This window comes from Sus scrofa, chromosome 5, assembly GCF_000003025.6.
Source record: "Sus scrofa isolate TJ Tabasco breed Duroc chromosome 5, Sscrofa11.1, whole genome shotgun sequence".
In the NCBI taxonomy this organism is placed as follows: domain Eukaryota; kingdom Metazoa; phylum Chordata; class Mammalia; order Artiodactyla; family Suidae; genus Sus; species Sus scrofa.
The window spans coordinates 73,912,701-73,936,465 of record NC_010447.5 but is presented as its reverse complement, the minus strand read 5'-3'; the positions used below and the strand labels follow the sequence as shown (position 1 = coordinate 73,936,465).

Below are 23,765 nucleotides of genomic sequence, written 5' to 3'. Positions count from 1 at the left end.
CTGGATACCACACCCAGAACAGAATACTCTTTTTTTTTTTTTTTGGCTTTTTAGGGCCTCAGGTTAGGGTTGAATCGGAGCTGCAGCTGCAGGCCTACACCACAGCCACAGCGATGCAGGATCTGAGCCATGTCTGTGACCTACACCACAGCTCACAGCAACGCTGGATCCTTAACCCACTGAGCCAGGCCAGGAATCAAACCTGCATCCTCATGGATGCTAGTCAGATTCGTTTCCTCTGAGCCAGGACAGGAACTCCAGGACACTCTAACGGCCTCACCCAAACATCCAGAGGTCTTCAATCTCACATCAGAGTATCAAAGTCACACTGGTGGCAATAGGGGCCACGGGAATTGGGATTGTATTTATCTTCTGATCCCTACAGCAAGTAGCACCTGCCAAGTTAGGAAGTGCTCTAAGCACTGTCCCTTCAGCTACTAGGGGACCAAACTGATCCCCTAGTTCTACATGGCTCCCACACTTTAACACAAGCAGCACATGGGTGCCCACACACCTCCACATACACAAGCCCACATACTGTGGTTGTGTGCTTGCAAGAGTAGAACAATGGCAAACAGACACTTCGTTCATGGCTCTCCAGCCAAGAAGTTTCCCCCAGAATGATGCATTTGTTCCATACTGGCTTCACAAGAATTCCAAGCCTGGGTAAAACCTCTTTATTTGCAAGCTATGTCGAATTAAGATGCACAGAACTTTGGGCCTCTAGTTTCTTACTTGTAAGAAGAAAGGTTCAGCGGTTCTCAAATATTTTAGTAGGAAAAATGGCACAACACTGCTTTCCCTAAAGAAATCCTACTCAGAACCACAGTACGTAAAACAAAAGCTGACCTGTTCTTGGTGAAAGGGATCGAGACTTCCTTTCTGTCCCCTTTCCCAACACCCATACCCTGGGGAAACTGTGAAATCCACTCTGCAAAATAATCTCAAAGGCTCTGCCCAGCCTTGACCTTCTCTGAGTCTCTAAGTCCTGTATATGGTTATGTGTACCTGTAACTCCTGTACTATGGGATACAGTAAACTGGGCAGTAGCACCTTTTGGATATTTTAGTCTTTGGCTCAGTGGAGTGTATGTTTCAGCAGATCACAATCCTTCCCATCACCAGTGCCAGAGAAGGAGGTACTCAGATCACGGGAGCCTCAGCTCCACCAAGCACAGGAGAGGGAATGAGGGGACAGGGCAGAATGAGTCACACAGGGACAGTACACCATGCCAAACACTGCTTTACCAAGACGCCTTTATCTGCACCACTCACACGTATACATAGTTCTCACTAAGGTGCTATGAGGAGCATCCACAGCATAGACTTGATGTTCAATAAATAGCATTACAGTCTGATTTTCCCACCTTTGGAGTCTGGATAGAGGTACCACACTTTCACTTTCACATGATAACCTAAAAATGATGGCATCTGTTTACTCAGCCATATGAAGAATCAAAGGTCAGCTGAGCATACCACATTAGCATAAAGATTCGAATTTATTTTTTCTACAAATGGAAAAATTACTCTTGAAATATCACCAAATACTCCCTTTTTCTGACAGTAGCTTGGACATGAAAACAATGGTAGCTGAATACATTCTTTTTGAGAGTACATTTGGGTAGAGACCTTTAAATATAAAGCCATCTTCAAGTCAAAAGTGGATTCTGCATAAAATATTCATTCCACCTTCTGAAATGTATTAGAAATGCAAAGTGGAATATTTTTAAGTAATTGTGTTCCGGCTATTTCTTTTTATACTCAGATACTCTCTTTTTTGAGATCGCATTTAATCAGAAGAAAACCAAAATGGGAATTCTAAAGGTGAAAATGCTGGAATATAATTCGTGCTCTCATTTAAAATATGCTTTGTTTAAACTCTCAAAATGAAGAAAAACATAAATTGTACTGTATTTTACAGTGGAGCAGTAATCCAAACAATTTAGCTGCAAGTATTGTCATTAAAGTAACAACAGATTATCCCATCCAGAAACTGCATTGTCTTCTTTGCAACACTGCTCTGTTTATCTCCTTAATAAGAATTCCTATTCATTCACTTGGAAATGCTTCACTTTAAAAGAATAACAAATGGAGAATATCATTAATGATGACAAGAAAAGAGGGAAATTTTGAAGATGTTGCCTGGCTTTCGTGTATAATTGCAAAGAGCTTGCAAAGTAATAACATTAGTTTTATGAAGACTACTGGGCAGTTAATTCTTACTCTCTTTTCCTCTATTTTAATTCAACTACTTTTACTTCTTCTAAAATTTGACAGAATTTTCAAAAAGTTGCCTAACATAGGTTCGAGTGCTAAGATTTTCCAGATTACAGATTTAGATGGCCACCCTAGGCATGTGGCTTAGAACTTGGAAACTGTTAGCACAGTCAGCAGACTGGAGACAGCAGTCTCCTGTTCTACTCTTCCAGTCTCAATGGCTTATAACCGTATGAAACATCCCTGCTAAAGGTACTCACTATTAAAAGAAGGCTTCAGACGCACAAAAAATAACATTATGGAACCTAGTGTCCAGAAACAATTGTTCCACCTTCTCCAGTACAACTGGATGGAAAGCAATACACATGTCTAGCATAAATGGTGAGTTGTCTGGAGCAATTCCTGGGAACGGAGGGTTGATGACACTTGGTTGGAGTTAATGCTGTGAATCCCTCCCAGCAGGTCGCTTATCCTTAGGAAATGTCCTGATCCTCTATCACCTCTTCCTAAATCTTGCAATCGATCTCTCTTGGAATCTTGGAGCTGTCAAGACATGGAGGGCTTTACGTGGTTCCCAGATGTAGGGAAATCTGTGGTTCCTCCTCCAGGCTTGCTGGCACCAACCAAGATTCACAGCAATCTCATCAGTCCTAATTGATCGATAACTCCAAAAAAAATGTGACCTGTCTAATAATAATTTATTTCTAGTTTGTTGGTGTTCTCGCTTTTTGTTGGGGTTTGTTGGTTTGTTTGTTTGTTTTTGCCAAGGTGATTGATCACGTAGACCTTACTGTCAACAACTGGTAGAGTTTTCCTTACTCGCGACACATGTTGTGGTGAGACTTACCGTCCCACAGGATAATGTCAGAGAGGTTTCTGAATTTGTACCGCTTCTAACAACTGACTTAACAAGAAACCATTTGGGGATGGGGTTGGGGGGGATTCACGATCCCAAAAAAGAGATTAAAGAAAATTTCAGAAAGAATAAGTTAAGACTTTCTTAGGATGCCTGAAAACAAATCAAATGTAGTTTTACTTCAGAAAACTTGACAACCGCTGCTCTGTAATTTTTAAAATATTTACTATAAACAGCATTCAGAGTAGACTTCTCTCCTTTTTCTCCTTTGAGACACTCTGGGTTGTTGGGGTTTTTGTTGTTGTTGTTGTTTGGTTTTTTGGTAAATGTCACTAGCACCCACTGGCATATCCTCTTACTAAGGGTGCTTAGCTGCTGGGGGGTTAGGGTTTGAGAATATGGAGAAGATGGACTTCCAGAAAATCAATAAATAGTTTAGAAAAAAATAACCACAGAGTTGTTCCCTGGTGGCTCAGTGGGTTAAGGATCAACATGGTCACAGCCTTGGCTTAGGTCACAGCTGTCACGCATGTTCCATCCCCGGAACTTCCGCATACCAGAAAATGACCATAACACCATCCCTGGAGTGGATTCCATTAGGAAATCCCACTGAAGCACCCCGCTCACTACTAATTCTATTCAAATTTTACTTATTCTCATTGGGTGCGATCTGTCCTGCAGATCTGGCCCAGATATGGAAAATAAACCTTGGCCCTATTTCATAGAAATCCCTTAGTTTTTATTTCCATACACATTTGTTTGCATGTCACATAGGCCTGTGCTGTTTCCTTTGCTCTCTACATGCTGCCTCATCCTGATCCCCACCTTCTCCAGAGAGGGAAGCTGCAGACCCTCTCCCTCCCCGTCCCCCAAACCCAAGCAAGGAAGAACAGCTTTCCCCGAGGAGCAGGCAGCCCACAGAATCACCAGGAAAAAAAAATGCGCCTTCGGAAACGTCCTCAGAAGAGCCCAAACATGAAGTTCGGAAACATACACATGTTCATCGAATGACCCTGGTGTGAATTCCCACGTACAGCTCTCCAGCCCTTCTGCACAACAGGACCGGCCACCAGGAGAGAAAGCCCCAGAAAAGCTGTTCCCAAGCGATCAGGCATCTTCCCTGAGCCCCGGAATAAACCCGATGCCGATTAGCTCCTCTGATCTTGGGCCAGCTTCGTCTGCCACAGCACACGCTGGGGCTGCCTGTCGCATGGGGGAAGAGGGCTGTTCCGTTCACTGAGTACATTCTTGGAGCCACTGCAGCCAAGAGGTAACGTGTCAGAATACCTTCCCAAAATAGACGGTGCTCCTGCCAAGGATAAATGCGGACGAAGGGGAGGCTGCGGCATTCCGGTTCGAGATAGTTGGTGGAGGCATCTGCTTGCATCTCAAAGAGGAATATCAATCCTGCAGAGTGTGAAGGTTCTGGTGAGTCAACCTATGACAGGAGCCTACAAGTTAATTATAGTTATCAGAGATTATTCCCTATGAACACGGCAGTAAACCTGTTCAGCCATCTTTAGCTCTTCCATTAACAGGAAAAGGAGTCCCTTTGTGAATTAGGGTGAGATGAGCACCTTGAAGCTTGCCAAAAAGATTTGAAAGGAAAAAAAAAAAAAAAAGTCATGGCATGAAGCTCATTGATTTTTTTTTTTTTTTTTTAATATCTGCTGCCGAAGATTTCAACAAAGCCTGGACTAAGAAAAGATTGTGTTCAAAGTTGCAATTTGGAAACCCAAAGAGGAGATACATCAGACAATTTAAGAGAATCGAGAGTTCTCTTGCGTCACGGTGGGTTAAGGAGCCATCATTTGTCACTGCAGCGGCTTGGGTTGCTGCTGTGGCATGGGTTCAATCCCGGGCCCAGGAACTTCCAGCCAAATTCTTTCCAGATTCTAGGTGCAGCCAAAAAAAATTTTCTTTAAAGAATCAATGGAAACCTTTTTAACCAAGTATCACAGCATTGCAATCAGAGCCTGAGAGGCCAAGTCTAGAATCTGAATTCACTGCAAAGATTGCCACAATGATTTAAAAATAAGGATGGAAACCACACATTAGTGTGCAAAAATATGACAACAGTGACACAGTGGGACAGTTTGTAGGAGACAAAAGTCACCTTTAAGAAAAAATAATCAAGAAGTTCCTGTTGTGGCTCAGCAGGTTAAAAATCTGACTTAGTGTCCATGAGGATGCAGGTTTGATCCCTGGCCTCACTCAGTGGGTTAAGGATCCAGCATTGCCTCAAGCTACAGCATAGGTCACAGATATGGCTCAGATCTGGTGTTGCCATGACTGTGGTGTAGGCCTGCAGCTGCAGCTCCTATTTGACCCCGAGCCCAGGAACTTTCACATGCCACAGGTGCAGTCCTAAAATGAAAAAGAAAAATAATCATGGTCGGAAGGATGCAGAGGAGTCAGCTAGTGCAGCCTCCCATCCCCCACCCTTCACCTCTGACCTCACCTTGCAAATGTGGAAACTGAGGCCTGAAGAGACAAGGGAATCTGTCCACTGTCCCACAGCTAGAACCAGAGCCCAAGGCAGCTGATCTGCTAGTTTACTGATTTTTCCAACCTCCACACATAAGAGATGCCAGCTATAAATCCCTAGCTTTTTCAAAAACTTCAACTATGCTGTGAAATATTACATAAACCTAGTTTTAATCCTTTTTGGACAATGAACAGTTTTAATGCATGCAATATGAATAGCTAGTTACATATAATTAGTCTGGATAGAAAAGAAGATGGGAGCTCCTGCTGTGGCTCAGCAGGTTAAGGAAACAACATAACATCCATAAGGATGCAGGTTTGATTCCTGGCCTCACTCAGTGGGTTGAGGATCCAGTAATTGCCCTGGCTGTGGTGTAGGCCAGCAGCTGCAGCTCTGATTCAACCCCTCGCCTTGTAACTTCCATATGCCGCAGGTGCAGCCATAAAAAGAAAACACAAGAAAACCAAACACGAATGATAAAAGGTGTTTTCATACCAAAGTCCAAGACTAAGGTGAAGCTAAAAGCCACTCTTTGAATGCATAAGATCCCACCACTTTTCCAGATTTAAGTTTGAAACAATAATAGCGACTTCAAAACGTGTAACCAGTTGACAGATGCTAATATCACACTGGGAGGGACCTGAAAATTTAGGGTTGGTGGGTAGAGAATCTCTACTTTTTCTCCCCAGCTCAATTCAACTCAACCCCAAATCACAAGGAATGAAACCATCTCCCACTAATCCCAACCCAAATCAACACAGAGGTGAAGGGAATGGGGCCAGGTCATCCCCCAAATGTAGTCCCATCCAAGCCACAGCACAGCCCAAGCAGAACGAGTCCAAAACTCTAAAAGTAGTAGATTTGCCAGCAATGGGACAAGTCTCAGATTTTAACCTCTATTGAAAAGCAAAGCAACAACATGTTATAATAAATCAGGTATTCACTGCCATCCGATGCCATCACTGCTGTTACATAGAGACCTATAATAAAGACTGGGGCCATTGTTGTGGTGTTTTTGTTGATTCAATATGAACTAGCAGAAAGGAGCACACTGGGAAAAATGCCGAAGTTTACTTTCCTTCTCCAGCCACCCTCCAGTCCCAGGAGCCTCCATCCTTTCCTGGGGAATCGCAATCCTGGGAGTCTCCATCTTCCCATCCAGCCCCATTTTTCAGAGTCTTTTCTATGACATCACTCTCCAAACCTGCCACAGTCTCAGGACCAGACAGGCAGCCTCCTCCCATCACAACCTAGATCTTCTGTGCCCTGTTTTCGGCAACCCCTTACCTATGGAAAAAAGGATGACAGACAAACCCATACTGGCTTGTTAATGATTGAAGGTAATTTAACGCTAGATTGAAAGTACATTCACCTAAAGATTTTTAAAAGGTGGCATACTCTCCTGTGACACAACCAGGTACTTGCAAATAATGGCTAACCCTCGGAAGTCAGCATAGGAGAGGAAAAGCATGGAGGTTCTGTAACAGGTGTCCCAAAAAGTGAGAAAAGGAAGTCACAGGCATTGGGAACCTGGCCAGATGAAAAAAGACTAGGGTGGGATTAGGGGGAGGTTAATTATTTTGAGCTGTATCATGTGTGTGTCCAAGGTCTTTGCCCAGACCTTAGCTCCTTTCATTAGAGAAGCAGAGGCAAGAGAATATCATTCTTCCACTTACCAACTGAGGGATTTTTGACCAAATTGCTTAACCACTCTAAACCCCAATTTTGTCACCTGAATCCCAAAGGTTTATTCTAAGGATTGCAAGAGTCAACAAATATATGATGTTTTGCACAGTGCCTTGCACAGAGTAGAGGCTCAGCGGTGTTAAATCATCACTATTATGTGGGGGTTTTTTTCTTAATAGGGCCGCACCTGCAGCATATGGAAGTTCCCAGGCTAGGAGTCAAATGCGAGCTGCAGTTGCAGGTCTGTACCACAGTCACAGCAACACAGGATCAGAGCTGCATCTGTGACCTATGCCACAGCTTGTGTAATACTGGATCCTAAACCTTCTGAGTGAAGTCAGAAGAATTGAACACACACCTTCATGGAGAGTAGTTGGATTCTTTTTTTTTTTTTTTTTTTTTTTTTTTGGTCTTTTGTCTTTTTAGGGTGGCACCCACGGCACATGGAGGTTCCCGGGCTAGGCGTCCAATCGGAGCTACAGCTGCCTGCCTATTCCACAGCCACAGCAATGCAAGGCCTGAGCTGCATCTGCAACCTACACCACAGCTCACAGCAATGCCAGATCCTTAACCCACTGAGCAAGGCCAGGGATTGAACCCACAACCTCATGCTTCCTAGTCGGATTTGTTTCTGCTGTACCATGATGGCAACTCCAATAGTAGTTGGATTCTTAACCCACTGAGCCACAACAGGAACTCCATACTATTGTATGTTTTTAATATTAGCCATCCTCATTGTCATAATAAGCCTGTGCACTCTATTTCATCATGCTCCCTCTGCAGTCAGCAGGAGCAGCCTTGCACCATGATAATGGGAAGCTGTGTAGCACCAAAAAGGACAAGCTTTGCCATCACACAGAGCTAAGTTTAATGGTCCAATCTGCCATGACTGGTTTGACCGGAACAAAACACTTAACATCCCTGTCGCCTCAGTTTCTTCATCTGCAAGTGGGAGTAATAACATCAGTCTCCTAGGCATTCTGCCAAGATCGAACAAAATAGAGCACAAAAAAATGTTTTTAACACGTGGAGTTCCCACTGTGGCTCAGAAGTTTAAAGACCTCACATAGTCTCAATGAAGATGTGAGTTGGAGCCCTAGCCTCGGTCAGTGGGTTAGGGGTCCGGCATTGCCCTAAGCTGTGGTATAAGTTACAGTCTCGGTTCAGATCTGGGGTTGCCGTGGCTGTGGCGCAGGCTGGCAGCTGCAGCGCCACTTCGACCCCCAGCCTGGGAACTTCTGTGTGCCTCAAGTAGGGCTCTCCAAAGAAAACAAAAACATGTTTAACACAAACCCCAGTCCGATGCACAGGAAATGCTCAGTAAGTAATAACTATCGTGATTATCATCACCCTCCTCATCACCATCACAGTCATCATCCCCAGCATCACTATCATCACCACCCTCACCACCACCCTCACCACCACCCTCATCACCCCCCTCATCACCACCACCCTCATCACCCTCCTCACCACCATCCTCACCACCACCCTCACCACCACCTTCCTCATCACCATGACATCTTGGGCATGTGTGCTTCAAATGACTCATCAATCTGCCCCAGTTGCAGACATGACCCAAAAGACGTTCATCCATCAATTCTCAGCTGAAATGCCACCTCATCCTTTAAAGTCAATCCCTTCACACAGTACTTTGTTTATTTACCTCCTTGTGGTGGTCGCAATCTGTAATTAACTTGGGGATCTTGGTTTACTTGTTTATTTTCCTTTTCTCCTTGCTGAAACGTGAACTCTATAAGAGGGGAGGCTTTTTGTCTGTCTTGTAAAAACAATAGAACACAATCTGGCTAACAGAAGATACCGCAAAATATATGAGGAATAAAAAAAGGGAAATGAAGAGAAAATGGTGATGAAGGGACTATTTGCAGATTCTTTAAGTTTTACAATCCAGAGGTGGAGACTGTTTCAGTCCATCTCCCCATCATATACCTATACCTAGCAGAGTAAGATCATGATTAATGTTTGTTAAATGAATGCATGTACAAATTCTACTCTTAGGCCCAGCCTGCTGGTCCCTATGGCCCTCAGAGACTTAACCCGAGGGTATCTTAGGAATGTCAGTGGGAAGCAGTTCAAGCCAGACATCATATATCTTCCTTGTGCCTATGAGGCTGCAGTCCTCAAATTTAGTGTGCATAGGCATCACCAGGGGAAAGGATTGTTGCAATCCCTGTTCTCGGTCCTCACTGTAGGCAATACAGGATTAGTAAGATGGGTGGGGCCTTAGAATCTGCATGTTTAGTTAGACTTTCTAGATATCCTTCATATGGGATATTGAGGACCACACTTTGAGAAACTCCCATTAAAGTCTTCACCTTGAGAAAATATGGTTAAGAGTTAGTCTCTTCCCACAAGCTGAAATATGACAATCTGATTGAAGAGATAGGACAGTAAATTCTGAGGGGTCCAAATCAAGATAGTAAAGTAGGAAGATCCTGAGGTGCCCTCTCCCATGGACACACCAAAACTACATCTAAATATAGAACGACTATCTCTAAGACATGAGGATTAGCAGAACAGATTTTCTACAATTAAAGATATAAAGAAAAGGCCACATCAACACAGGTAGGCGGGACAAAGATGCAATTTGGTCAGAACCAATACCCATGGTAGAGCAACTCACAAGTGGGAGGGATGTCACAAGCATGGAGGCCATCCTTCAGGAGAAAGGGGTCCAAGGCCCACATCCAACTCCCAGCCTGAGTTACCTGCACTAGGAAGACAAGACACCATGGTGAATGTCTCTGAAAACTAGTGGTGCTTACATCCAGGAGAGCCAGAAATCTGCACAAATGACTCTGCTCTTGCAGTTCTTGAACACAAACTCACTTGCTCCAAATTCCAGCATGGAGGCAGCAGGTTGAAAAGTGCCTATATCATATGAGAAGGAAATTTATTGACTAATTATAGGGCATGTGCCAGAGGGCAGGGATATGCTAGAACTTTCTCTCTGAGCAAAAGCACTGAAGGGTGCCATTTATTTTACTCTCCTTCCACCTAACTAATACCATGTGCACTGCTCCAGCATCTCTTGAGAACCAGTCCCACCCAACCCACTTGCTGTGGTTGGCCCCACCAAAGCAGTTCCAACCCCACCCCGCCTGGCAAGCTGTGTCACTCTGCACTGATGCCCCTCTAAAGTGGCATCACATGCCAGCATGCCTGCAATAGTTGCAGCCAGGCCTCACAGCCAGTCATGCTAGGAGCAAGCCCTTCACATCAGCATGCCTGCGACAGTCACAGCCAGACTGCTCAGCCAGCTGGCCTGACAAGGGCACTCACAACAAACAGACCCAATCACAACAGGAGGGTGCACGAAGCCCACAGAGGGGATTCCACCTGGAACACCTGGCTCTGGTGACCACAGGGATGGCTACACTGAGCCCCACAGAACACCTTCCTCATAAGGTCACTCTTTCAAGACTGGAAGCTATAGCTAAAGTACCTAATACAAAGAAACAAATACAAAGAGTTATGCAAAATGAGTAGAAAAAGGAAGACCTTCCAAATGAAAGAATGAGATAAAGCCTTAGAGAAAGAGAACTGAAAAAAAAAAAAAAAAGCAGATAAATATTTCAAAGGTATAGTCATAAAAATGCCAACCAAACTGGAGAGAAGAATGAATGAATTCAGTAAGACCTTCAACAAAGAAATATAAAATATAAAAAAGCAATTATAATGGAAAAATACCACAGTAGAAATGAAAAATATAATAAAGGGATCAATAGCAGATTAAAGGATGTGAAAGAACAGATCAGGAATCTGAAGACCTAGTAGTATAAATCATCTAGTCAGGATAGCAAAAAAAAAAATAATAATAATAATAATAATAATAATTAAAAAAAATGATAGTTTAAGGGACCTCAAGCATACTAGTATTCTAATATTCACATTATAGGGGACCCAGAAGGAGAAGAGTGATAGAAAGGGTCAGAGAATTTATTTGAAGACATAAACCTGAAAATATCCTTAACCTAGTAAAGGAAACAGACATTTGGTCCAGGAATCAAAGAGAGGTGTACACAAGATGCACCCCAAGAAACCCATGCCAAGGCACATTATAATTAAAATGTCAAAGGTTAAAAATAAAACGAGAATCTTAAAAGCACCAAGAAAAAACAACTAGTTATGTACAAGGGGATCTCCATAAGACTACCAGATTCTTTTTCAGCAGAAACTTTGCAGGCCCGAAGGGAGTGGCATGATATACCCAAGGTGCTAAAAGTACAACCAAGAATACCTACCCAACAAGGTCATTATTAAGAATTGAAGGAGAGATGAAGAGTTTCCCAGATAAACAAAAGCTAAAACAGTTCGCTACCACTAAACCACTTTTACAAGAAATTTAAAGGATTTCTTTAAATGGAAAAGGAAAGGTCACTACAAGAAATAGGAAAACTATGAAAGAAAAAAATCTCACTGATAAAGGCAAACATAAAGCTATTGTGAGGTTTTCTTAAAAATAGTAAAATTTTGTGTGTGTACAATAGGAAGTTGAGACTTCCAAAATTAAAAGATGTAACGTAAAATGTCAAAAACATAAAACATGGAGGTGGGAATAAAATTTAAGACTTTTAGAGTGTATTTGGACTTAAGACATCATAAACTTAAAATAGACACTTATATATATAGGATATAACATATGAACCGCACAGTAGCCAAAAATCTATAATAGATATACAAAAAATAAAGAGAAAGGAATCTAAACATAACACTAAAAATAGTCATCAAATCATATGAGAGCAAAGACAGCAATGTAGAAGAACTACAAAAACAACTAGGAAATAATTTTTTAAATGGCAATAAGAACACACCTATCAATAATTATTTTAAATGTAATAAACTAAATGCTTTAATCAAAAGGGTTAGAGTGGCTGAGTGGATAGAAAAACAAGACCCATCTACATGCTACCTACAAGAGACTCGTTTCACAACTAAAGACATACACAAACTGAAAGTGAGGAATTGGGAAAAGTATTTCAGGCAAGTGGGGGAAAAAAAAGAAAGCTGTGGTTGCAAGATTTGTATCAGAAAAAATGACTGTAACAAGAAAAAAAATAACATAATGATAAAAGGATCAATCCAATAAGAGTATATAATATTTGTAAATACACATGCACCCACCAAATAAGCACCTAAATTCATGAAGCGAATATTATGCTTTTGTTCTGCTTGATGGACCTAGAGTGCATGATTCTAAGTGAAATAAGTCAGACAGAGAAAGATAAATACCATACGATTTCACTTATACAAGGAACCTAAAAAACAAAACAAATGAATAAACATAACAAAACATAAATAGACTCAAGATACAGAAAACAAACTGGTAGTTGCCAGAGAACTGGGGGAGGAGGGGGAGGAGAGGAGTGAAATAGGTGATGGAGATTAAGAGGTACCAACTTCCAGTTAATAAAATAAATAAGTCATAGGGATATAGGGAATATAGTCAATAATATAGTCAATAACAATATAGGGAATATAGTCAATAATATTGTAATAATTTTGTATGGTGACAGCTGGTTACTAGACTTGACCTGATGACCAATTTGTGTGTATAAAAATGTTGAATCAGTACCTTGTACACTCGAGACTAATATAACTTTGTATGTCAACTACAATTTTAAAAATTTAATAAAGTGAAAAAATACAGTCCACCCTGAGACAGAAGCACAAGACCCATCTAAGGGTTGAAGTGAACATGGAAACTCTTGAGCCCTTTGGCAGTGCATCAGATGGAGAAATCTAAGTGGGCTCTGGGGCAACCGTTCATCTTCGAGCTTGGTATGAAGAAAGGAAAAGGCCATTCCCTTGTTGGTGCCAGAAAACTGGAACTAAAATTTCCCCTACTTATCAAGCCATTTGGCTAAGCAGTGAGTTACCAAGACTGCTGATATCATCGACATCTCAGAAAAAAATGTGTCCTGATTTCAAAAGTCTGACCTCTACCCGTGGCCATGACCCAGCCAACAAAGGCACTGCTAAAAGACATTTCTGGATAAATGAATTGATTTTTTTTCAAGTTGTTCTTTAAAAACAAATGTGATGGAGCTAAACAACTTCAAAAATCCCATTTCTATTTTTTTAGCTTGTTTTCAAGAGCTACATGAATGTGGGAGAAATGAAATCAGGATGGATCCTTAAGAATTACATAAAAAGTAGATGACAGATTTGAGGGGGAGAAGTTAACAAGTTCTTACTTCATTAGAAGAAAAATCGTCTATTCAATTAGTATTTATTTCATTTCTGCATGATGGAAGGGCATTTTTCTATGCAACAAAATACTGAAGATCTTATTTCATAAATTAAATAAATGCAAGCTAATTAGCAATCATGTTCACTTCCTTCCAAAGCTGCCTCATTCTATGGCACAAAAATATGTAACGAAATATGTTATATTCCACAATTGGAAAGTCCCTTATCAGCTCCAAGATTATGTTACCACCCAAGCTCTACATTTTTTACTTAGGGGGAAAATTCATTTAAAAAAATCATATTCAAAATGTTTTCTCTATGTTAACCATTTTACTTCATTTTGCGCACTTGCTTAAAATTAGAGCCATGACTAGGATGAGACAGTTTTTCTCTGATACAGTTTTCCAGCAGGTTTTTCTAAAGATAATTTAATCCATAAGAAAGAAAGGAAATAGACAATGTTGAAAGTTTGCCTGGTCAATGTGACGTGCTGGCAAAATTCCACTTTCTGCTCTGCAGGATTCTAAAAAGATGAGCTCATGTATTTAGAGTAGGATTTAACTCTCACTTCTGGCCCCTCAGGGATTCTTCCATTCATGGAGTTCCTTCTGAAATCAGGACAGCAGATGAGTTTGGGCAACAATATCAAAGAATGTATGATGGTGAAGGTGGGTGGTATTTGAATAATCCGATTACCAAGTATTCTCAGAATTGTACTAAAGCTAGTGAAGTCTGACTGGAGGGAAGAGTAGTTTAAAACAGGTCAGTTTAGACATTTTCATGTAGTTGCCCTCACATCTACAAATATTGTCAATCTCTTGGCTGGATGCTTAAAAGGTAGAGGTGGGAATAGGTGGATTTGCTGCTTTCTATGTGATTCTAATCAAGAAGGCAGGACTGGTTAGGGATATGGAAGTGACTGAACCTTGGAAGGGAGTGATGGTGTTTCTTGAAGGCGAACAAAAACAAAGAAAGAAGGAATTTTCCCCCCAGACTCTGCATAGAATATTTTAAAATCAAGGGGGGAAAAAGACCTTGTGGAGGAAAGAAACTATAAAAAGAAACACATCTTAAGAAACTCTAAAAATTGAAATTCCCACTTTAAAAAAAAATCGAGGGATCTTGGAGAGAAAGAAGAAGCACAGAATTAATGACTGTGCTTGCATAGGCTGCTCTCAGAGAAGCCACAGTTTTAGAAGAAGCTGAATGAGAACAGCCCTGATGACTCCACAGCCAAGCTCAGGCTTCCCTGGCCAGAATGCCTCTTCCCCCTACAACACAGTTAAGGGCTATGATTTATTGAGCCTTTACTATGTACCAAGGAAAAGATATCCAACTGTTCTTTACCTAGCATTTAATCCTCACCACAACTCTGCAAAGTAAGGATTATCTCTAGTCTAAAGGTGAGACAAATGAAGGTCAAAAAAATTGACTACAATCCCTTAAATCACACAGCTAATGAGCAGCAGAATTGGGATTCCTATAAGTGGGTTTATATTGTACTTTTAAATAATTTATGAGGAAAGCATAATGGAAAGGTGGGAAGATGCCATAATGTTCACAGGGGACAATAATGGTGAGAATAAGGATGCACTTACTCTAATGCATCATCTCTGTAGAGCTATTCTACATGTATTATCTCACTTATTATTTTTCCTGTCTCCCTGCATATATTATCTCACTTAATCTTCTCAACAACCTACTATAGGAACTTATTACCCAATTTTACATTGGAGGAAACAAATTAAATAACCTGCCAAAGGTTACACAGACAGGATTTTGAACCTATGTTCTGAAGCATTAGGTCATTGTTCCTTGCAAAAAGAGACCGCATTGGTCAATTCTTTAACTTCAATTAGCTATTCAACAAATATTTGAATCAAATACGATCATTGAGCAGAGGATTTCCCAATGTGGGTGACATTGGTGACCTCAACAAAAGCAGTGTTGGTGAACTGGGGTAGCGAAAACTTGAACAGAATCATGAAGAGCTCAGGTACAGACAACACATCCAAGAATTTTTTTCCCACAAAAGGAAACAGAAAAATGAAGCAGTAACTGAAGAGGGAAATGGAGCCTCCAGAGACTCCACTGGACTATGACTATGAGAGGGAGTTGCTGGTGTAGGACAGAGGACAAGATAATTGGAGAAAAAGTCAAGAATCCTCTACGTGTCTATTCAAATTGCCAACAATCAAAAAAGAGTGATGAGGGAATGGCAGTGAACCAAAGCTAATGTCGTCAAGAAGTCAGGTGATCCAAGTTGTGCCAATCGGATTTGGGGCCAGGGTTGATTCAGCTGATCTGGCCAGTTAGGTGAGTGTCCCCTTCCTCCCTCATCGCTCCATGTGCATCCCTCCAGAAGCTGCATGCTTGGTCGAAGAGGATGACCATCCCCAACAGAGGAGAACCATTCTTTGGTCAAGGGGATACAAGTAGCTGCACTCCCCCGCTAGAACCTCCAAACAGGCTCTCGGTTGGAGGGTTTTCCTCCTTTCCCAGTGGGTTTCCCTGACCACAACAAGGGAGTGAGGACTAGTGGGTGAATTAAGCTGATCACATGAGATGCATAGCTGAGTGATTTTAGTGGAAGAGAGAGTATGAGCCAGTGGTGGACATGAGGAATAGAAGACTTCACCTACCTCACCTCCAGCTCCGGCAGTGCGACAGAAAAGGAAGAGAAAACAGGGACCTCCTGAGAGGGCAGCAGGGAATCAATGTCTTAGGGAGAACAAGGAGGTGGAGAGAAGATTCCACGAAGCCTTGAGGATGCAGGGGATTATGCTGACAACTGGTCTTAAATTCCAAAGGGCCAGTGAACTCCTTTAACAAGGAGACATAGACCCATAGGGGAATTAGTGGCTACAGATGAAGACAGCCAGGCATTATGTCACATGTGCGATGAGTGACATGATGAGAGTAGCCCTGGTGGTCCCAAGGCAGCAGAGGAGGTAAAGAAGGTATGCGTTGGTGGGGAAGGAGAGCGAGGTAGTTATAGACAGCTGAAGAGGTCTACAGAACTCTTTGGACTTCTACTGATGGAGACCTACAGGCCAGCATGGGGTGATACTAACACTCTCTGACCATCTAAGCCAGTGTTGTTCAATAGAGCCTCTTGTAATGATGGAAATGCTCTGTATCTGTCCTGTCTGAGAAGTAGCCCGTAGCCACATAGAGCATATGGGAGAGCACAGCTCTAACCCCCATCCATGTTGCCAATCTTGTTGACTAGTCTCTTCACTGCTGACAGAAGACTTTCTCCTTATTTAGCCACCCAGGAAAATCTTCTTCAAATTAGAAAGCATAGCGTGAACTACATAAAACAGACCAAAACCCAAGGGAGCTAGTCACTATTCCTTTTGAATAAATTGAAGTCTACTGTTCCAGAGAAATTATTAGAGGTGATAATTAAAAATGCACACACATTATCATAAAGCTTCAGCTTAAGAAAGTTCTAGAATAGATTATGACGGAACTCATCTCTGACACCTACTGAAGGATGGTCACCAGAAGCCGGCCTGGGCTCACTAAGAAAATGTCATGGGAAGCTCGCCATGGACCATTTTACATCACCCAGTAAATATTCTCTGCTGATGATGACAGCACACTTTCACCCCAGCCATGCAGCCTGATGTCCAAGGGGATCACAAGAGAGGAAGAGTGAACCGCACCTGGGCAACTAGCAGAAGAACAGCACATGAATTAAGTACCTCCAGACTCAGTGAGCAAAACATGGAAGCGCATCAAAATAGATTAGGAAAAATTCAGTTGGGAACATCAAGTGGAATAATTTCCATTCCCATCACTGCATACATGGGCCACCAGAGATGGAGGAGAGGAAATAAACCAGTTATTTTAAATGCTTCATTTGAAAGACAGAATAGCATTGTTTTTTCCTCCTTTCCCAGTGGGTTTCATTAAGGTCCCAGCAGTGGCCACAGCAGCACTGCCTCTAAGCTGCTCACTGTTGTAGATGCTGGATGTGAGTGGTTCTCTTTAGCAAATAGAGAGATGAAAGATGGAAAGAGAACAGGATCAAATTTGAGACCTCCTACCAAAAAGCCACACAGAAAAAAAAGCAAAGGCTTTTCTTTTCTAATCCTTTAAAAAAATACGTATTTTTTCCCCTCATTTCCAGGGAACCATGGCCATCCAAGGATGACATGTGTGTTGTCTCACTTGTCTTTCTTTCAAAGGCAACATCTCCCTTTGTAAAGCTCTGGTGATGGCTATTTGCTGAGGTTAACACAAGTTTTGCCACCACTGACCCCCAGGCGGACACAGTTTAATGAGTCAATAAGGGTTAACCTTTAACAGCTATTAAGTCCCAGAAAGGGGAAGCTGAGAAACATCTGTCTCCTCTGCTTGACAATGGTGTCATCTATGGTACATGTTTTCCTGGCTCTCAGAGTTAACCATGCAGCTAATAAGCTGAATTCCACTGAAAGAGAAATCTGTGGGCCGCTGATAGGACTTGCTCTCTTTCTGTCATTCAGTCACAGTGTTATACACTTGACCAGAAAAAAAAAAAAAAAAAGCAAGTATTCTGGAAAACTTACCAGTTATCATTTTCAGCTGCAAATTGGCAGTGTTTTGTGGGCACATCCTTGTGAATCTTCCTCTTAAAATAATTAAAATCATGGCTACTCTACTGAGTACTGACTGTGGATTCAGGAGGAACCAAAACAAGCAACAGATGCCCTTTCTCCCATCATCCTCACACCATCTCATATTCTTGATACCATTCAAATGATGAACTGAGTGTCTGAGGTTTCAGCTTCAGTTTGGTGGCGAGAGGACCTCGGTCCTTTTCTTCCTGGGAGAAGGAATTCAGCAAGGAGAACAAGACTGTGAAGCAAGTGCAAAGATAATTAACAGCACAGTATGTGAGAAAGAACACACAGGGGATCTTGCAGAATGAGCTGCATGCAATAAGGCATGGCTTAGACTGCTTTTAGCGGGGCGGGCAGTAGTCCAGGTTGTCAGGGTTGGGGGTTATCGCTAGCCGACTGTCTTGTTTGTGCCCATATTTGTTCTGACTTAGGGACCTTCCCGATGGGCACATATGTCTTTTAGCCAAGATAGATTTCAGCATGAAAGTTTCTGGGTGATTGGCAGGATATATTACGGGCTGGCGACCGTCTCTCCTTAGACTCCCTCCCTAGACAGAGGACCTTCTGTCTGCGTGTTTTAGATTGGAGGATCCCTCTCATCCAAAGTTGGGTGGTGGTGGGGACTGTAGTTACCTTGTCTCTCACCTGGCCAGGGCCTAATGTTCCTACAGGTGTCTTATTTGAAATATCAAGGAGCAGGTGGCAGCTGCTCAACCTGGGATCCAGCTAATCTCCTACCTTAAGCTATAACCTTAACCAAGTCGGTAAATGGTGGAATCAGGGAAGTCAGACTCCAGAAGCTCTTACTCAAGTGGTGCTGTTGGATAACAATGTCCAAGGTGAAGGCAACAATCAGCCACCACACCCTAAGCAGCAACCCCTGCATCCCACTGAATGTTCTGCAGTCTAACCTAATAAAAAGTATCCTGTATGGTCTTCAATTTCTGTACATCTAATTTTTTAAAAAAACCTATTGTCTAACTTCTAAGTTTGACTCAGTTTTTATGGAGTCCAATTAGCCTTCCCTCTCCCCCACACCCAATGAATGAGGTTATTTGTATTTGTCACTAGGCTAATCTAGGGCTCTGCAGGAAATTATTATTGCATTCAACTGCTACTTCAAACAAGTCTCCAGGCTCATTTCAAGATCACTGCCAACTAATCCTTTAAAAATCTTCAAAAATGAGAAAACTCCAGAAAGCCAAAGATAAGAAAAAATTGTAACTCTGATAATGAAAATTCAGTCTTTGTGGTATCTAGTGGATATGCTAGAGAAAAGAAATAACACGTTAAATAAATGACATTAAATGCTTAGCATTCGTCTGACACTGTGATAAAATTTTTACATAATTTATCTTACTTATCCCTCTCTGCAACTCTAGTAGATAGATATTTTACGATTGATGAAACTGAGGTTCAGAGAGGTTCTATAACTTTCCCAAGGTTGGCATGCTAATCAGTGAAGAGCTTCAAATTGGGTGGTGATTTCAAACTCTGACTTGTAGGAAGAATCAACTGGTTGAATCCAAAAGCCAAAGAGTGTTGATTATTAGATGGGTAAAATCTCAGAGCAAAATCTGTGGTGGGTGCTGGAGAGTGCTAACTTTGCCTTTTTTTATTCAGTTTATGCTTATCAAGATTACTGATGGCACAAATACATCTAACTGGCAAATTCAAAATTACATCAGAGGGTGGATGAGCTGAAGTTATTTAAAATGAATTCATGGGGTTCCCGAAATGGCTCAGTGAAAATAAACCTGACTAGGCTCCACGAGGACGCAGGTTCGATTCCTGGCCTCACTCAGTTAAGGATCTGGCGTTGCTGTGTGCTCTGGTGTAGATCACAGACATGGCTTAGATCTGGCATTACTGTGACTGTGGCTGTGGCACAGGCCAGCGGCTACAGCTCTGATTTGACTCTTAGCCTGGGAACCTCCATATGCCATGGGTGCAGCCCTAAAAAGACAAAAAAAAAGAAAAAGAAAACGAATTAATATAAATAGTTGCATGCAGGCTCACAAAGCCAGATGCATAACTATGGGGTGGGAGGATGCCGGGTGGATAATGGCACTTATATAAATTTTCCTTTGAAAGTTAAGGGTCTTAGGTTATACTAGTAGATGTAGAGCATCAAGGGGACTCATTCTACATGTGGTATGTTGAAACTAAATCTTTATGCCAAATTTTAAAAAGGAGATTCCCAGACTGAGATTCTTCTCAAGAAAAAGCAATCAGGATGGCAGAGAGTGAGGAACTCATGCCATATACATTGAATGATCTGAATCTGGACCAATGAGTCTGAAAAGGAAACTATTTAGGAAGATAACATATGCCATGAAATATATAAAATAGAGATTTGACTTGTCTTTTTGCAAAACCTGAGTAAGAATCACCAGATGGAATCTGTTTGGGTGGATTTCTGGTGCTGTCTGATAGGACAAGTAGTGTAGTCCCCATGACTGGCCTCATCCAGTGAGTGACAGAGTGAATGAAGGAATTAAATATTCAAGCAGAAGCTCAATGACTCTCTCGCAAGGAAGAGTGTCGAAAGAATCCTGAATTGGGTGAAAAACTGGATTTTCTTAGAATGCATAGGGCTTGTTCAGGCAACTGTCCAGTTGCTACGTGCTAAGGGTCATTCTCAGGAGCTAGGCTCCTTTTACTACTTATAAGGACAAGGACTCTTGCAACCCCACACTCATGCCTGCATTCTGTTCTAAGGTTCATCTCTTCCTGGGTGAGATGTCTTTGACCCTCACAAGCCCAGCCTATTAGGGAAAGACCATTTCTTATCATTCTCTAGCGCCCATAGCACTCAGCCTAAGGCCACATCAACCCCCGACTAAGGAACAGGCTGGAGACTGACACCAAAGGCCATACGTTCCAAGAGCAAAGTCAGAAAGTCACAAACATGTGGAAGCTAGAAAGTCCCTGCTGATGCTGGGAATGCGCTCCAATGGCCCCAGTTACCCTCCACCCCACCCAGGAGGAGGACTTGGCATTGGAAAGAAAGTCTGGAGCAGCACCGCAGATGTCCCATGTCCCAGGTTGTATTCCACATACAAATGATATCTCATGGAATTCTCCTATCAACACCCCTTCTACAGACTAGAAAACTGAGGCCAAAGGAGAGCAGACAACTTCCCCAAGATCACACAAAGAGTAAGCAATAGAAACAGGATTAGAAGGCAGCCCTGGAGTTCCCATCGTGGTGCAGCGGAAACAAATCTGACTAGGAACCATGAGTTTGTGGGTTTGATCCCTGGCCTGGCTCAGTGGGCTGAGGATCCAGCAACGCAGTGAGCCATGGTGTAGGTCACAGTCATGGCTCAGACCCTGCATTGCTGTGGCTGTTGTGTAGGCCATAGGCCAGCAGCTATTGCTCCAATCTGACCTCTAGCCTGGGAACCTCCATATGCCTCAGGTGCAGCCTTAAAAGCAAAAAAGAAGAAAAAGAAGAAGAAGGCAGCCCTGCCTTGGGTTCCTCACCAAGCTCTTTACTGTTTACTAAGCTGGGAGTTTGTACCCACCTCTCCTCTTCTCAAGATGAAACTCCTTTCAGATAGCTTCTGGCATTGAGCACATAACATGTGCTCCACACAATATTGCTGAATTCAATTCATACTTGAAATTACCTGGAATGTGCTTGCTGCTGGTGACCAGGGTATTCACGACTAAAGGTGCCCAGATGCATCCTCTGGCTGAAGTTTAATCCCTGGCATAATATCTGCTTGTTCTCCACATGCCACATTGACTTTATAGTTTTTATATTACTGGCATGTTATTATGATTTAGCTTGGGTCTCACAGGTATGTATTTGGGCTTAGGTAAATCAAAGATAAACGTGGATCCTAAGGTGCTAGCCCTCTGTTGCTGATTGATTTATTTTAAAAAAATGCAGAAAACTTTAATCTAAGCTTGTCAATTGGTAACTCAGTAAGGAAAGTAACTTCCTTTACCAGAAAGGACAGAATTTCTTTAATATCTACTTAAGTCTTCCTTTGTGACCAGGCTTAACCCTCAAAGCAGTGTTTGAGACTTCAGTTGAAAGCCCCAAATTTCAAAAATCTCAGTTTTCAAAACTTCAAGGTTGTGGAGACCTGAGAATTTCATCAGAAAGATCTGGACTATATATTAGCTTCGACATATAGGTGATATCATATGGTTTGTGTCTTTCTCCTCCTGACTTCACTTTGAATCTCTAGTTGCATCCATGTTGCTGTAAATGGCATTATTTCATTCTTTTTATGACACAAATGAGCCCATCTACAAAGCAGAAACAGACTCACAGACATAGAGAACAGACTTGTGGTTGCCAAGGTGAGGGGGAGGGAGTGGGCTGGACTGGTAGTTAGGGATTAGTAGATGAAAACTATTCCATTTAGAGTGGATAAGAATGAGGAACTATATCCAGTCTCTTGGAATAGATCATGATGGAAGATAATTTAAGATAGGGAATATATATATATGTATATGACTGGGTCACTTTGCTGTATAGTAGAAATTGGCACAACATAGTAAGTCAACTATACTTTAAGATGAAATTTTTAAAAAAGAAAGAAAGGTCTGGACCAGAAAGGCCCACCCCTGTGCCTTCACCTAGCTGGGGTTGGGCCTGAGATTTGGTGTAGTATGGTTACAGCAGCCTCAGCAGAACAGCTGGTGGATGTCCTAGGGAAGCTGGAGTGGACTTCACAGGAATCCTCACAGCCCTGGCTCTCAGTCCAGCTGGCTCCCAGTTGTAACAAGGCAGATTCCACAAGCTGAATGACCTCTAGCAGCTGTGGTCGCCTAGAGGCCCCATCCTGTACAATTCATCAGGCAGCTGGCCAGTTCTGAGCCAACTGCTTTCTGTGTGATGAATCAGCCCTGACCCTCAAAAGGGAGATATGTCAACACATATGGGGTCTCTAGAATGTTCATGTCCCTTCATGCAATCATCCCATTTTAACCTCACCAAGAATGCCCACTGAGATTTCATTAGTGGACAAACAAGTCAAAACACTTGCTCTTAGAGCAGTTATATTTGGAATCCATGCTAAAGAAATGATCAGAAATATAAACCAAAAATTAGCACAGAGTATTATTACAGTAGCAAAATGCTGGAAACAATCTAAATAACCAACAATGGTAGACTGGTTAAATGAGGTGTAAGACAACCATTTAAAGTCACACAAATAACTATTTAAAAATCACATTATATAAGAATACTCAGGAAAATTAAAGAGGATTCAAAGAAATGGAAAGATATTCCATGCTCCTGTGTTGGAAAAATTAATATTGTAAAAATGGTCATACTACCCAAAGCAATCTACAGATTCAATGCCATCCCTATCAAATTACCATGACATTTTTCACAGAACTGGAACAAACAATCCAAAAATTTATATGGAACTACAAAAGACCCAGAATTGCCAAAGCAATCCTGAGGTACAAAAACTAAGCAGGAGCCATAACTCTCCCAGACTTCAGGCAATATTACAAAGCCACAGTAATCAAGACAGTGTGATACTGGTACCAAAACAGACATGCAGACCAATGGAACAGAATAGAGAACCCAGAAATAAACCCTGACACCTGTGGTCAATTAATCTTTGACAAAGGAGGCAGGAAAATAAAATGGGAAAAAGACAGTCTTTTCAGTAAGTGGTGCTGGGAAAACTGGACAGCTGCATGTAAATCAATGAAACTGGAAC

The 23,765-nt window shown here is 42.0% G+C and overlaps 1 long non-coding RNA gene across 1 annotated transcript in view; it reads right to left on the bottom strand.

The window, feature by feature from the left end:
- Positions 1 to 18,290, bottom strand: part of LOC110260766 — a 29,088-nt gene extending 10,798 nt beyond the window's left edge. Inside the window, exons 1-2 of the long non-coding RNA XR_002344169.1 lie at positions 18,016 to 18,290; positions 4,360 to 4,479 (exon numbers count right to left, since the gene is read on the bottom strand). This is a non-coding gene — a long non-coding RNA (uncharacterized LOC110260766). The remainder of the gene's footprint in view (positions 1 to 4,359; positions 4,480 to 18,015) is intronic.